Below are 15,425 nucleotides of genomic sequence, written 5' to 3'. Positions count from 1 at the left end.
TCGTTGTATCGTCGACAATTGACTGTACTCTAGAAGAATATCAATCTCGATAAAAATCTTCCATTTGAATAAAGAACAAAATAATTCCTGAATAAAGAACAAAATAATCATAATGAGTAATAATTTTATATAGAGATTAAAAACACTGTCTAAAAAGCAAGCAGTTTCTCGTTTCATTGACAGTGAGATATACATACATTTTGAAATCACACTTTCATTTCTACTGGAAAATGAAAGAACGCATTTCAAGATACACGAAGGTTGTTCACATTTGTAACAGATGGACCTCTCTTAGATGGAACTACCATGCATGTCCTGTCTATTTCTATATGGACGTAATAGACATCTATTGTACAAGACGATCATTCCATGAAAGTGTCATAACCTTCCGTGAAACTTTTCTAGAATGTACCAAGACGTAATCGGATAAGATCTTCAGACACTTTTCAAGAAAATGACGTTCCTTGAGTTCCCATCATCGTATTCCATCGTATAAAGATAAAATGATAGAGATAATACATAAAGCAAAATAATTGAGAAATCTGACTGTTTCAGCATCATCCCAGAATTTGACAGTTAAAAGTCTATCGAGATTTCGATCCTCTGAAACAATGCTCTTTCTCATCTCTTTCAAAAAAGTCTTCGTACGTCACCATGCACCGCTCCTCGCATTCCGCGAGCTAAACAAAAGATTGCTCGCAGAGGAAGTCGTAACGAAAAAAGAAAAAAAAAAGAAAAAGAGAGACAAAGACAGAGACAGAAAGAGATAGATAGATAGATAGAGAGAGAAAGAGAGAGAGAGAGAGAAAGAGAGAGAAGATAGTATACAAAAAAGGAGAAGGAAAAACGAAAGATAAAGAGACTGGCAGGGTATCACCAACGGGTAGTCGCTTCGGCGAATCTTCACGAAGCACTTTTGCGTTTGATACGAGACAATGCGCGATGGGGAGGTTGTACCAAAAAATAAGATGGTGCGGTGAGAGAAGAGAAAAGAAAAAAAGAGAGGGAAGAGAAAGGAGTCGAGTTTGAATCGAGTTGACGAATCCGTGCGTTAACCCTCTCTCGCCCTGCAGCTACCAAAAGCTTAGCGTTCCTTCTAAAAATGCATACGTAAATGTCTGTTGTTATATACGTTTTTTTATCTGGTTGTATATATGTGTGTGCGCGTACTCGCGTGCGAATATATGTGTGTGTGTGTGTTTGTGTGTTTGTGTGTATGTGTGTGTCAGAATCGCACGATCGGAAAGAGGGGTGCGTCCCTTTTTTTCCAACTTCCTCCGAGTCGAGCGCGGAGTCTCTCACACACGTTTCGCGTCTGGGCGCTCACTTGCTCATGGGCGCGCCAGTCATTAACGGAGATGATGGTTAGACGTGGAGTATGATGCGGCTTGGAAATGATTTCCATCGGAGATACGCTTGCCGTAAATAACGATCTGCGAGAATATTACGCGCTCTGCTTTTTTTCCTTTCCAAACCAATCCCTCTCTCCTCTCCTCTCCTCTCTTCTCCTCTTCTCTCCTCTCCTCTCCTCTTCTCTCCTCTCCTCTCCTCTTCTCTCTATCCAATCCCCGAGTCTACTACCAGTCCACCAGTTCGATATACATTCCTTCCGTCGAAAGCCTTCGGTCGGGTCCCAAAGAACTCGTCCGGACGGCGATTTGCGTCCGTCATTCCCACTTTTTCTGTCTCTTTTCTCTCTCTCTCTCTCTCTCTCTCTCTTTCTCTTTCTCTCTTTCTCTTTCTGAACGAGACTCCCCATCTCCTTTCAATGCGGCCGCACTGGAAACGACTTTACCGATCGATCCTGTCGAGAATCACGGTGGACCCCTAGGCGAAGTCATTTACCACGTACTCGTCGAGCGTAAAAGGGTTTTCATCTTCCTTGCTCTCTCTCTCTTTCTCTCTCTTTCTTTTTCTCTTTCTCTCTTTTTTCGTTTTTTCTCTTTTCTGAACGCAGAGGACCAAATGTCACTGATGAGTGCAACTCGCATCTACCTCTTCGTCGTCGGTAAGCATCGTCACTGCGTTGACGAGAGGAAGAAAGACGTCAGGGTGTAATCGGTGAATTTTCGAGCGTATCGCGGGGTCGAAGGTTGCACGGATTGCTTCGTCGATCGGTAAAAGAAAGGGCATAGAATGCGACGTTTATTGTCACCCTCCGGCTCACGCATTTCCCTTCGTTTCTCTTGGTCCTCCTATTCTTTAATCTTCGACAGATGTCGAGATGGTTGGGAAATTCGAAACATTGAAAGGGAACTCTCTCGTCTCTTACACAGTCGAATGTTTCTTGATTTTCATTCTTCCTCTATTTCTCTCTATCGTCTTCTCGTTTCATTTCGACCTTTGAATATAGACTACAACTTAAAGTTTATCGTAAGGGTGACAAATTCCAATAAAGGGACATTGGAATTTTCTTCAAGTCACTGATTAATCAATGGAATGAAAAGAACTAAGTGAAGATGATAGTAAATAAGCACGAATAATAAGTCTTCTAACTATTACCTTTAATTAAGAACATGCGAAAGAGTTACAAGAACCAGAAATATACTAGTGAGATATAAACACACGTATGTATATCTACACGTGAAAATCCTGAGAAAAACACGAGGAAGGGAAAAGATTGATAGAGAAAGAGAGAGAGAGAGAGAGAGCGAGAGAGAGAGAGAGAGAGAGAGAGAGAGAGAGGAAGAGGAAACGAACGTCTAATGAAATTAAGCGAAGGCAACAGAATTATATGAACGAAATTATATACGTCGTGAACGAGAGATGACGAGACCGGTTTGGCCATTGAAATGAGAAATCCTTGCGCATGACAACTGTAGAAGAGTCATTTCAAATGGGAGCATCGTAATTGCTGCGCAGACAAAAGAAAGGATACCTTCGTAAAGTCTGACGATGGGCAGAACGTTGTTCTAGCCTGTCGTCGCGTCTGTGTCATTTCACGTCTTCGGACGTTGAAGGCATGACATCATCTTGGACGGCTCGTAAATGGGAGTTGAACGGGACTGCTGCGAGAGACGAGATTGTTACATAATGAGTCGCGTTCACTTGATACGTGCATTGTCTCCTCTAATATGCAATAGGCGTAAACGTATGTGTAATATACGTTATATATATATATATATATATATATATATATATATATATACCTACTATGTATATAAACACATACGCGTATACTTTAATCTCGTTTAATAAAGATCTTATACCAAAGTTAATTATCGGCAAAGAATTTCTATATTGGTTATCGGTCCATATCATTGGAAAATTATCGCTAACCGGGCACCAACGACATTCAATGTTTTAATCTCTATCGCTAAATATATCCGATTAATTCAAAATCGACGATTTTGATCCCGGTACGATATCGGCTTGAGACAAGAAACAAAGAACTAATTTAACGCTACCCCTTGGTAACGTGGAGATTGAAAAGAGAGATTTGAATTAATCTCATCTGTTTGAATACGAAGACTTCTTTCATAGCGCTTAAAGGAACAAATTATACGATAAGAGAAAACCTTGCAAGTAAAAAGAACTTCTTTGCACCTTTCTCGTTCATCGTTGTCGTTGTCGTTGCCGTCGTCGTCGTCGTCGTCGTCGTCGTCGTCATCTTCGTCGTCGTCTTCGTCGTCGTCTTCGTCGTCGTCTTCGTCGTCGTCTTCGTCGTTGAGAATCTTAGATCGAGCGAAGAATTCATTTATCGTCCATTAATCTCTAATTGAATAAGAAAGGTCGATAGAAAGAAAAGAAAGGTTTTCTTGATTAAGCAGTCGCTCTAGCGTGGCGTCGGTTTGCCCGAATCGAATGTTTCCGATTGATCATCTCATAGCATGGAAAGACGTATTCGGACAAGCTGGAAATAGGGGCTAAAAAGGATAAAGGGTAGACATGGTGCGCTGACAAGGCTTTCTAGAAATGCCGTTCCTGTTCGTGAAGGTTTATTAACGGGCCCCTGTCTGTTCTCAGTTCTCGTTCAATACAAACATATAAAAGCATTACTTTTCGCGGAAAGTGAAATTGTTACACGTCCATTCTCGTCTTCAATCCCCCTCTCTTTCTCTCTCTTTCTCTCCCTCTCTCTCTCTCTCTCTCTCTCTCTTTCTCTTTCTCTGTTCATCACCAATTTTTTTTTACAATTCCTTCTTCCCTTTACACACTCTTTTGCAAGGTGAACCGAACGTTCGCGATTAATAATAGCTTTTTAAATCCTCGGGAAAGGAAAAGATAAAAACTGTTCATCGAGTCACAGTAGTATAACTCAACGTTCGACGAAACGTGCAACAAGTTCGTGACCGATGTGTACAGTACATTAAATAATAATGAAAAAAGAGGGGGAGAAAGAACAAGAGACATTTCGATATTCCTCGAAATCGCATAAAATCGATCGAAAGAAGAAACTTTTATTCTAAAATGGAAAGAAAACGATTATGTTCCTCGATCGAAGCTGCCCGTCATTGACTACGACTTCTTGGAATGGTCGTTCCGATACCTCCTCCCTCAGGCAGAGAGAATCAGCAATCGTCTTTTTCGATTCTTATTAGCAAAAGGAGCAATAAAAAACGGAATACAGAAGGAAGAAAGAAACGACGGTAATGACGAGCCGAATATAGATGACGTAAAATCCGTCAAGCTTCCCTCATTATATTCCTTAGGCACTCTCGAACCATTCCTCTCTTTTTCCATCGCTTTCTCTTCCTTCTCTTCCTCCTCCTCCTCCTCCTCCTCCTCCTCCTCCTCCTCCTCTTCTTCCTCCTTCTCTTCCTCTTCCTCCTCCTCCTCTTGCTTCTCCTTGTGCTCTTATCCTCCTCATCCTACGCTTTTACCGGAGCTCTTTGCAAACCATCGAGCGTCCGGAACGTTCGAGCACTAGAAACGAATCTGAAAGAAACGATTTTTCTGAATGCAGGCCGAAAATTGCCCACGGTAATAATTATTGCGGGGACTTTCTTTTAAAAATCACCGAGCCGCAAGTAACAAATGAAAAAGACAGAGCAACGTAAAAGAGGGACGGGAGGCGGAGGAAGGGAGGAGAAGGAGAGAAGCAGAATCGATCGACAATTCGAGAGGAAAAGAAGGTCAACGCTGAAGAGAGTTTCTCGCTTTCTCGTCAAATCGATTCGTGCGATTCTAATAATGTGAAAACCCTGAAAATCGTTTTCCACTCGTCCTTCCCTTCCTTCTCTACCCGTTTATATATCTCCGTTTCTCTCTCTCTCTCTCTCTCTCTCTCTCTCTCTTTCTCTGTCTCTTTCTCTGTCTCTCTCTTTCTCTCTCTCTCTCTCTCTCTCTGTCTCTCTCTCTCTCTCTCGCTCGCTCTTTCATTCTCTCGATCTATTTAATTAAACAGCAGCACGTACAATCAGTATCATGTGCACAGTTACCCATTAAATTTATTGTACGATACGATCGTTTGTTCTTTCGACCGGCAGAGTACGATTGAAACGGATATGCCGTTAAAGTCCAAGTTTAATTGGAAATGACGGTGTCTTTTGTGTTTCTCGATCGAGGATTACGATAACGGAATCGAGTTTATATCTCACAACCTTCGCCGTGTATTTCGACGTGTATTTCAAGAAGGATACGATACCAGGATAGACGAACGTAGAAATTGTGATTCGTTTCCGTTCGGACGTACTACTTTCTCTATAGTACTACTCGACCATCCTAAAAATAATTCCGATATCCTCATTAATCCGTGAAATATTGGAAACATTTTAAAAAGAAACATGCTTTTTATCTTGAAAACAATCCTTCGCATAAATCTTCGCTCGTTATACGAATACGAATATATTGTACATACGTACGAGTATATCTTTAATCCTCCTTTACTTTTCCCTTTTATATCTTATTTTTCATTGCTATATTTTAACTATACACCATTATTCTAGCTTTTGTAATTTCCACGTTCAACTTGAATTTCCCTATTCTATATATTGAACGATATACTCGTATCGTTCGATGTTCGAAACATAGTACAACGGTGCCATTATAATGGTCTCCAAATGATGAATTATCGAAGCTCTCGTCGTTCACGAATCTATGAATTCATTGATTTCGTCAATCACATTTCTGTTTAAAGCTGGATACGGGCTAGGCCGATTAATATTCATAGTTTTATTAATTCGCTTCAATAACTGCGCATGATTATTATTTTACGACTGTATTTCAAGTAAAAAGAAATCTATTGTTCATTCGATAACATCAAACCAAATATAAACTATAATACAATTATACGATCATTTTCCTCTCAGAATTTTATTTTTTCATTGGTATCGTTCAACATCCAAAAAATAAAATATGTATCCACGGAACGTATATTGGTGCGTACATCGACATTTACAAAATCGCTTATACGTAAAATCAATGATACCGAACATTTCCAAAAATCCGTATAAAATCTACTTTTCGTTTCGCATACCTGTTCGTTGTCGATATTATATACAGTTAAAAAAAAAAAAAAGAAAAAAAGAAGAAAAAAATAAAATAAACAAAAAACAGAAACAAAAAAAAAACAGATCTGAAAAGGCAACAATTTTTACGTTACTTTAACAAGAGAGCATGAAATTTGTCGCGTGAAAAAACACGGGATACTATCGTAGAGAAAGAACAGAAAAGAGAATAGTAGAGGAAGGGGAATTCGAGTTTTAAAAACGCAATTTCAAAAAACACTATTCGGAGTCGTTGTGGCGTAACGTATGTACCAAGAGAAAAGGGATGCTCAATGCGTCGAGGAAGCACAACCTGAAACTCGGAGATCAGAGATGGACACAGGCGGCACGTTTGCCGAGGGATGTTTATTTTTAGGGGATGCTCCTAGAAGCACCGCCGTACTTTGCCGGGTACTCACTTGGTCGAAGGAGCCGTTTGTCGAGTATCATATCGTACAACACTCGACCTTTCTACCCTGACTACGACTACTAGTAGCTAGGACCGGTAGCAGCAACAGTAGTAGTAGTAGTAGTAGTAGAAGCAACGTCACGATGGTACCACCACTACTATACTAACCTTACTAACGCAACGTAGCAAAAGCTAGCTCGACCCTCGGAGCTATCCACGGATAAGGGGATACTTTGTTTGCCTGCTACTCGACCATTGCTAACCTTGCTACCTTCCAGTATATATACCTCTGTAATTTACGACAAAGCGCGAGGTATGAGCTATAGTGTCACCTTAACGAGTATCATTAGCTTATTCCTACATCTGCATTTAAATTTCTTTTTATCCTATATGGTTTATTGCAATTTCACTCGCCCCTATCGTTGTCAAAGGTTTTTTCTCTTTGCTTTAAAAATTTGCCAAAACTCCGTAGACGGATTATCGCAAAACCGTGTATGTTTCCAAACAACGTTACCATCAATTTTATTACATACTGTCGTTGAATAGATCGCATGAAACTCGACGCTCGTCCAAGATCGCCGTGAGCGTCGTTATTATATCAATAAATCCTCTCACGCTCGCATATTTTCGCTGAATACAATCAGCACGCATGCGGTCGTTCTCGAAAAATATGTAACGAGTTATCGGCATCGAGCGAAACGCATTCGAAGCAATTCGATTTAGTCGTCGATTCGATATATTTCCGTCCGTGTATGCCTACAAATTCATACTATATATATATACATATATACATACGGATAGCGGTTCTATTTAGTACATATATACTTATATAAATATATATATATATATATATTTATTCAAATATATATATAAATGAATATATAGTAGACATATCTGTGTTTTCCATTATAGTACTGCATTTAATTCACGATTAATGAGATTACTCTCGATCTCTATAAATACACGTTTTCTGTCGCAGACTACGACTTTAATCCGTTCGAATCGAGTACTCGTTAATTACTTTATCAGACTCACCTAAGTATCTTACTTGCTCTCATGCATTCCCACTTCTTGAAAAAACGAAGTTTGTTTGAAATCCAAGTAGTAGACAAATATAGATGTGTATATTTATCTATTACATACATATATATATATATATATATATATATATATATATATACATGTACATATCTACGATACATAATGTATATACATCGATAAGATTTAACGTCATGAAAGAAATTGGAAGTTACAGTAACGACGAGGTAAACATGCATATAAATATAGATATCTACGTATCGAGAAAGTTGTCGTAAAACGTGAACAAGTTAGGATAGGAATAGAGAGAAAGAGAGAGAGAGAGAGAGAGAGAGAGAAAGAGAGAGAGAGACAAAGAGTGGGCAAAGGTCGCCGCAGGGCCATTGAGGGAATCGACGAAGGGTGAATTTTGATTCGACGGTCGGCAATGCCGTTATAAATTTATATCGCGCGTGCATCGAGAATAAATCTGAATCGGAAATCCTTCCTGCGGGGAAGGCGGCTCGTTTCGAGGACTTTCTTCTCGAAAGGGATCCTCCAGTCGAAGGGTGAAAATAGCGTTGAGAGGAACGAAGAGACGTTCAAGCCAGCGAAAAAGCTGAAACGAGGGCGTGTCGAGATAGAAAGAAAATATCGTTGTGAAGCTTCTCTCTCTCTCTCTCTCTCTCTCTCTCTCTCTCTCTCTCTCTCTCTCTCTCTCTCTCTCTCTCTCTCGTTTACCCAATGGTGGTGGTTCGAATGCAAATTTAACTTTTCCTTTCGCGGAAGAAGCAACTCCGATGAAAAGGCGTAAAGCATGCCGGAGGTGGCATCCAATCGCACGAGTGTTGGTGAAAGCGGAAAGCCGCTAGTGAAAAAGACGAGAAAAAAGAAGGGGATAGAAGAAACGAAAGAGTAGTGGGAGGAGTAAGAGGAATAAAAGGAGAAGGAGAGAGGTGGAGAAGAAAGAGGAGAATGTACGAGCATCCCTTCGATCCAGGCGGTCGAAGCTTACGTAAGCGTCAACCCTCCTGTCTTTCAAATTACTCTCGTGTCTCACAGCGTGCGCGAGTTTCAACGCGACTTTCCGGCAGGGAAATTTACGACTTTTCCAAACGTCGTTCTTACGGTCTACGGGCAAGAGAATAAACGAAGGAACGAACGAAGGAACGAACGAACGAATGAATGAACGAACGAACGAACGAACGAACGAACGAACGAACGAACGAACGAACTCGCGTCCGCTTACTTGGCCATACTCGAGCTTACGTAAATTGTTCCACCTCCGTAGTCGGCGTAGAGACTTACAATGACCTAAGCAGGACGATTTCTCATTCCGGATGAAGAGTAACGTCCTCGTATCTTCTACTACTTCGTATCTTTGTACGCGACTGCTTTGAGAAGTAATTCGGTCGTTCCCTTCTAGGATCTATTTGCTTCTAGCAATCTTTTTACGGGTCAACACAAAATGTCGAGAGAACGAACAACGTTTGTACTTTATTAGAATTAATCTTTTTTACTCAAAATAGAGAAAAAGAGAGAGAGAGAAAGAGAGAGAGAGAGAGAGAATAGATGAAAAATTATTTTCATTTAAAGATTCTCAAAGGTAAACGGCAAACGCTTAATTAAATACATTTAATAATTAAATACGATGGTCGAATACATCGTCGCAAGACAACGGGAGCAAGCAGCTTAAACTGTCGCGTAAAATCGATGCGTCTGTTGGAGGAGGCAAAAGGCGAGTCGAGCCAAGGAGAGAGTTCTCCTCTTGCGTGCAACTTTGGGCCGACCAAAATGAGACTATTTCTCATTCCGGACGAAGAGTAACGATTCTGCCGTATCCTTTGTTGCTTCCTTCGTGGTCGCACGGCGGTCACCTTGGTGGCCCGAGCTCGTACTTTTGACCGAGCTAAGTTCTCCAGACTGAAATAACGCGTTCTGTCTGTCTCTGTCTTTGTCTCTTTGTTTGTCTCTCTCTCTCTCTCTCTCTCTCTCTCTCTCTCTCTTTTCTTTTCATTTTTCTCTCTTGAGTTTCTGCTGAATGCTCTTTTCGAAGTCGATAAAAATTAATAATCGACAGCTCCTGCTCATCTTTTTCTTCTCCATTTCTCTCGGTCTCTCTTTATTCTCAACATTTTACTTTTACGCGAAATAATTATGGCACTCAATGTATGTATAACGGATATCCTGCTGCAATGCATTCTGTAGTATTATCGACGTGCTTGGTTACTCTAACTGAATGAATTTGACTCATCCTTTTCATCGTTCAAACACGTTACAAATGTTCTTAACAATTCAAATGTTCATTTATCTTCTCTCAAAGTTTAAATATTCTTTCTACTTTATCATATATTTTACTAGTACCATTAAATAGTTTATATCAAGAGAGCTTCCTAAAATATCCCACCAATCCTATTTAAGCTCATGTATGAATTATTGGGATGGTATCTCGAATCGTATACCTACACAAAGTGTCTATAGAGATTTATTACTTTCGAGTGGAATTATCGCGTTTTCATACGAGATATATATAATCGCTTTGAAAAAGCAAAATGTTCGTCTGTACGATGCTCGTCGATCCGATCGATCGATCCACTCGACGATCGGAAACGGTGACATTTCGAATACACGAGAAAATCCTTCTTTTAATTGCACCTATAATAAAGCAAATATTCGGATAACGATCTCTCGTCGAACGAACGAGCGAGCTTAGTTGCCCAAAGCGATCACGGTACGTGGTCAGTCGAGGTTTTTTTTTCATTAATTCTATTTTTATACACTGCATAACTGAAGTTCTCATCAGAGTACTTATACGACACACGTGCGTTTAAAAAGTTTCACGTATTTATATAAATTTTGTTATGAATTTATGAGAGAGAACGATATTAAATTACACTTATCGAGTTTACAATTTGTTATGTCGTTACAATTTTCATATAAAAATATTACTTAGAGAGACATTTTTAAACGCAAAATACATTTTCTCAGAGGTTCTCATACCACGATTCACACTCGTCGTTTTCGTTATAACGAGGAGAGAATCCGTGCTTTCGAAAGCGGCACGCCGGTATTCCCAAGCGCAGTGCAATTTGTAGCATCGAAAACTGTTCGGTAATTTACGTCGAAAATCAAATTAACTCCCGTGAATCTAATCTACTCTCGCAGCTAGTCCGGTTAACCTAATTTCTTTTTTCGTCGACGTTATAGCGGCGCGAGCTTTTCGGAACATGTCTCTCTCTCTCTCTCTCTCTCTCTCTCTCTCTCTCTCTCTTTCTCTCTCTTCCTCTCTATCTTACACTTCCCACTTTTCGATCGAGCTTTCATTCTATCGCAGCTTTTCACTTGCGACGCAAAATATCAGATTTGATGTTGCGTCTCTCGTAAATATTCTCAACGATTTTACCTCCTTCACTCGACTCGATGTCGATGACATAATATTCGATAGTTAGAGAAAATAATTCCGTATGATTAATTTTCTCACGTTCCTTCAACGAACCCACTTGTTCCCAGCGTCACTTTGTTTGGAAACAACGATATATCGATTATATCGCTGTCAATATGATGTAAATCGATTTCAACCAATCGCCACGACTAAAATTATTTTTCAATTTGAATATTTACGTATCGCTTTAATATAGATATTTAAATAAAAGTATCAAATGTTATATATATAGGATTTTTTCTTACGAATGCTCAAGCATGTAAAGAAAAAGTTTAAAAAAAAAACTTAAAGACAATTTTCTAAGTTGAGAATTTTCATAACGAAAAGCTTCAAAATGTGAAAAAATTCGAATCATTCCTTATCGTGTTTCCGCGAATTAATTCAGTCGAGTTATGTCATTAATCAAAATGTGAGTCGTCAATTATCAAAATCATACATGAAAACTTTCTCTGTGACAATTGAATATCTCATATACGATTTCTTTATAAAACTGTTTATATTATTTGTTCTTCTTTTCCATTATAAAAAATTTTCGGTTTCTTTGTATCATTGATATCAATTTTCTTACACATATATGGATCGATAACCGATGTATGTTTACCTAACGATGCTTAAAACGCTAAACCGAAACAATGCATCCCAAAGTTTACACTCAAAATGCAACGTAATCGAAAATACATCCTAGGAAGATTCGCTAATATAAACGAAATAACATAGAGGTTTAGATAGACAACCCGTTCATATTCAATCCACCTGATTTCCGTAAATGAATTATAGTCGGATGTTATGAATATTAAGTTACAAATGTGGTTTCAACGTGCAGTACATTCAATTCGCACGATAGTTAATCCATCCGATTGGCACAAACCATTTGTAATTACATCGATAATAATTGAACGTGTTCAATAGGGTAAGAGTAAGTTATGTTACCCTATATATATATATAGAGAGAGAGAGAGAGAGAGAGAGAGAAACATATATATATATATATATATATATATATATATATATCGTAATAATTCGAATTAACAATTGATAAAAAATCGAAACAGCATTCTAAATATTTCGTGAGTTAAGATAGAAAATTTTAACGAAAGATTTTAACGAAAATCAAGCCTCGAAGTGGTGCAAATAAAAGGGTAGTCATAGAGTGAGTAAAATAAGAGAGAAAGAGAGAAAGGAAAGGAAAAGAAATAGAGAAAAGGAAAAAAAAAGACAGAGAATAAGAAGAAGTAGTAGTAAAAGTAAAAGAAGGAGAAGAAAGCTCCTTCCTTCGTTAGGAAGAGGCAGGCCCCTTTCGGCAGGATATATGAGCACGAAGGAAAAAAGCGTCGTTACCGGAGGCTCATTAACGGGAACTACTCCCAAGACACCCCTAGCAACACCTTCGGTTCCTGTTTGCAGCCGAGAACCTTCTCCTCTGCCTTCTCTACCCTTTCCATCCCCTCCCTTTTCATTCCTTCTTTTTCTTTTCCGGCGGCCCCATTCGCTACTTCGTGAGGGCCGCTCGAAGGTTCCAGCGAGAAACGTACAGAGGTCCGATACTAATTAGTCCCCCGTTCCATTGACGCAACCTCCCTTCTCTCTCTCTCTCTCTCTCTCTCTCTCTCTCTCTCTCTCTCTTTCTCTTTTTACCACCTACTTTCCGCACTTCCTTGCGACACCTCTTCACCCTTTCTCTTCTTTGTCGTAGTTACCCAGACCAACGTAATATCGATAAACGCGCCACTCCAACGTTCTTTCCTTTTCTTTCCTTTCTCTCTTCTTCGAGACATTCACGCTTCTTTCTTTTACGCCTGCGAGACTTGGACACGAGTCAAATCCACTCTATACTCTTCTCATCCTCCACTTACCCTTTGCCACCCTCTTCTCTCCCATCGTATCTCTCGTCGATCGTTAACTTTTACTTTGTAGCACCTTGTTTGCATGCCCCGTCTAACAGCTAATAAAATGTTTCTCGTTTCTTCGAGAGAAAAAGAAAAAAGAAATTCAAGTATCGAGAAGAAACGTTCCGGCATAATTATTTGATAATATTCCATTTGACCATTTTTCACATAACCATTTCATTTCATGATTTTATAATATTTCTTATTATCTGAATGTATAATCAATGATAAGCGTACGTTTAAAAATTATCCCATACCTTCCATTTTCTTTTAATTTCTTCTATAAGAACATTTCTTTTTGTGCTAAAAATCTCGAGGCTATATTTAAAAATAAATCGGAGAAAAAAAAGTGAAGTCTTCAGTAAACCCCTTTTGTACGACAACATTATCGTTGAAAGAGGCACTTGACCAAAGGGTAGAGGGGATTAAATTGCGAGGAAGTACAGAAAGAAAGAAAGAGAGAGGGAGAGAGAGAGAGAGACAGGCAGAAAGAAAGAGAGAGAGATATCAAAGGACCGGCGTCGAAATTTTGAGGTGCTCGCCACTTAAACGTCTTCCTCTCACACGGAAAGCGTACGTCATTCTAGAGGATGGTCGCCCCAAGTTCGGTAGGGTGCTATGGGGAATAATTAATGAGAGGGTGAGAATATCTTCTTCTCTGCGAACATACGTTTAACGATCCCCCCCTCCCTCCTTCCCTCTCTCCCAAAGCTGAGGTAGGAAATGGTAGAGAGGCAGAAGCCTGAAAGATATCCATGGGGATAGTTCTACCTACAGATGTGCACCGTGCGAGCACGTACTTCTATAATTGTTAGCGTGGCTCGAGGACAATCCTTAACGTCCCGTCACAGCCCCGATCCCTCTCACGTTCCAACACCACTATCTCCTAACCCCTTTTCTCCTTTATTCTGTGTCTGATGTCGCTAACTCGATCTCTATGAAGAAAAAAAAAAACAAAAAGGGAAAAAAAAGAAACTGTCACATTTTTGATCACCCCATCTTGTCAATGAATTTCCATGAAAATTCCTCAACAATTTGCGCGACATTGTTTGCGATCATTTTTTCTAATTTTCTCGTTAATCGTTTCGTCGTACGTTGTTTTAATGCGTTCGACGAAAATAAAACGTAGTAACAAAACGATTCCGATCAATGAAGCATGAAAAGAAAAGAAAGAAAGGAAGATGAAAAACGTGATCGATTTAATTTCACGCGTTGGGACAATAAAATTTCATTGCTTGGAAATAACGATCTCTTTAGAGGGAGAAAGATCGAGATTCGATCTCTCTTTCTCTCTCTCTCTCTCTCTCTCTATATATATATATATATATATATATATATATATATATATATATATATTTCTTTTTTTCTCTTAATTTTCGCATGGCAATAATCATTACAATGCAAACCGATCCTATAGATAACACCGATGTAATAGTGGCTTGTCAATATGAAATCCCTGTATTTGCGGATTTGCTTAGTCGCATTGATAACAATCGCGATCCTATGATTCATTTATAATCTGATACATTATGACGCGTACCTACGTAATACGTCATGCTTGATAACGTATTATATTGAAAATTGAGATAACAATATGTATTAGTGTCTTTAAATATCAATGATCCTAGTTGAACATCGAGATGTTATTCTTGGAAATTCAAAATTGTAATATTCTTTACGTTATTGTTTTTCTTTTTTGTTTTAGAATTATCATAGAATTTTAACAGTTAACGAGTTCATTGAACGAAAGAGGAAGAAGAAGAAGTGATTTTCGTAGCTTTGAAAATTTTCGTGAAAAAGAAAGGAAAAAAGCAAAAAAGAAGAAAAGAAAGAAAGAAGAGAGGAAAGAGCCGTTTGGCGAGATCGTGAACGGCTTAAAATGCTTGCAATTGCTTCTTTCCTGCGCACATATCGAGCTAACCATAGACGCGACGATATTCTGTACGCTTCAATGCTTTTTACGATGCATAGTCCCAGACTTTGATCGTTCGTACAAGGCATTTTACGGTTAACTGGTACTTCGACCGTAATATACGATTCTTAAGGCCGTGTTCAAGATCTCGAAAGTGCAATAGCTATTATATGAAACGTTGTTAAGTTTTCAAGAGTTCGCAGTTTGAATATTAATGCAAGGAAGACTGAATCCCATAACTAAAGGACGAAGTTTCTGTTCTTCTATGTACGCCCTGGTATTATTTAAAGAACACCGGATATAAGTTTTTTAGACAAGAAAGACAGTGAGA

At 39.0% G+C, this 15,425-nt stretch overlaps 1 protein-coding gene across 5 annotated transcripts in view; it reads left to right on the top strand.

Moving 5' to 3' along the window:
* The window catches only part of LOC124432799 (basement membrane-specific heparan sulfate proteoglycan core protein-like), a 130,807-nt gene that overhangs the window by 105,661 nt on the left and 9,721 nt on the right, over positions 1–15,425 (top strand). The gene's annotated exons all lie outside the window — the stretch shown is intronic.

The sequence above is a fragment of the Vespa crabro genome, chromosome 1 (genome assembly GCF_910589235.1).
Source record: "Vespa crabro chromosome 1, iyVesCrab1.2, whole genome shotgun sequence".
In the NCBI taxonomy this organism is placed as follows: Eukaryota; Metazoa; Arthropoda; class Insecta; order Hymenoptera; family Vespidae; genus Vespa; species Vespa crabro.
Note: the sequence above shows the minus strand (reverse complement) of the source record. Positions and strands in the feature narration are given on the sequence as shown.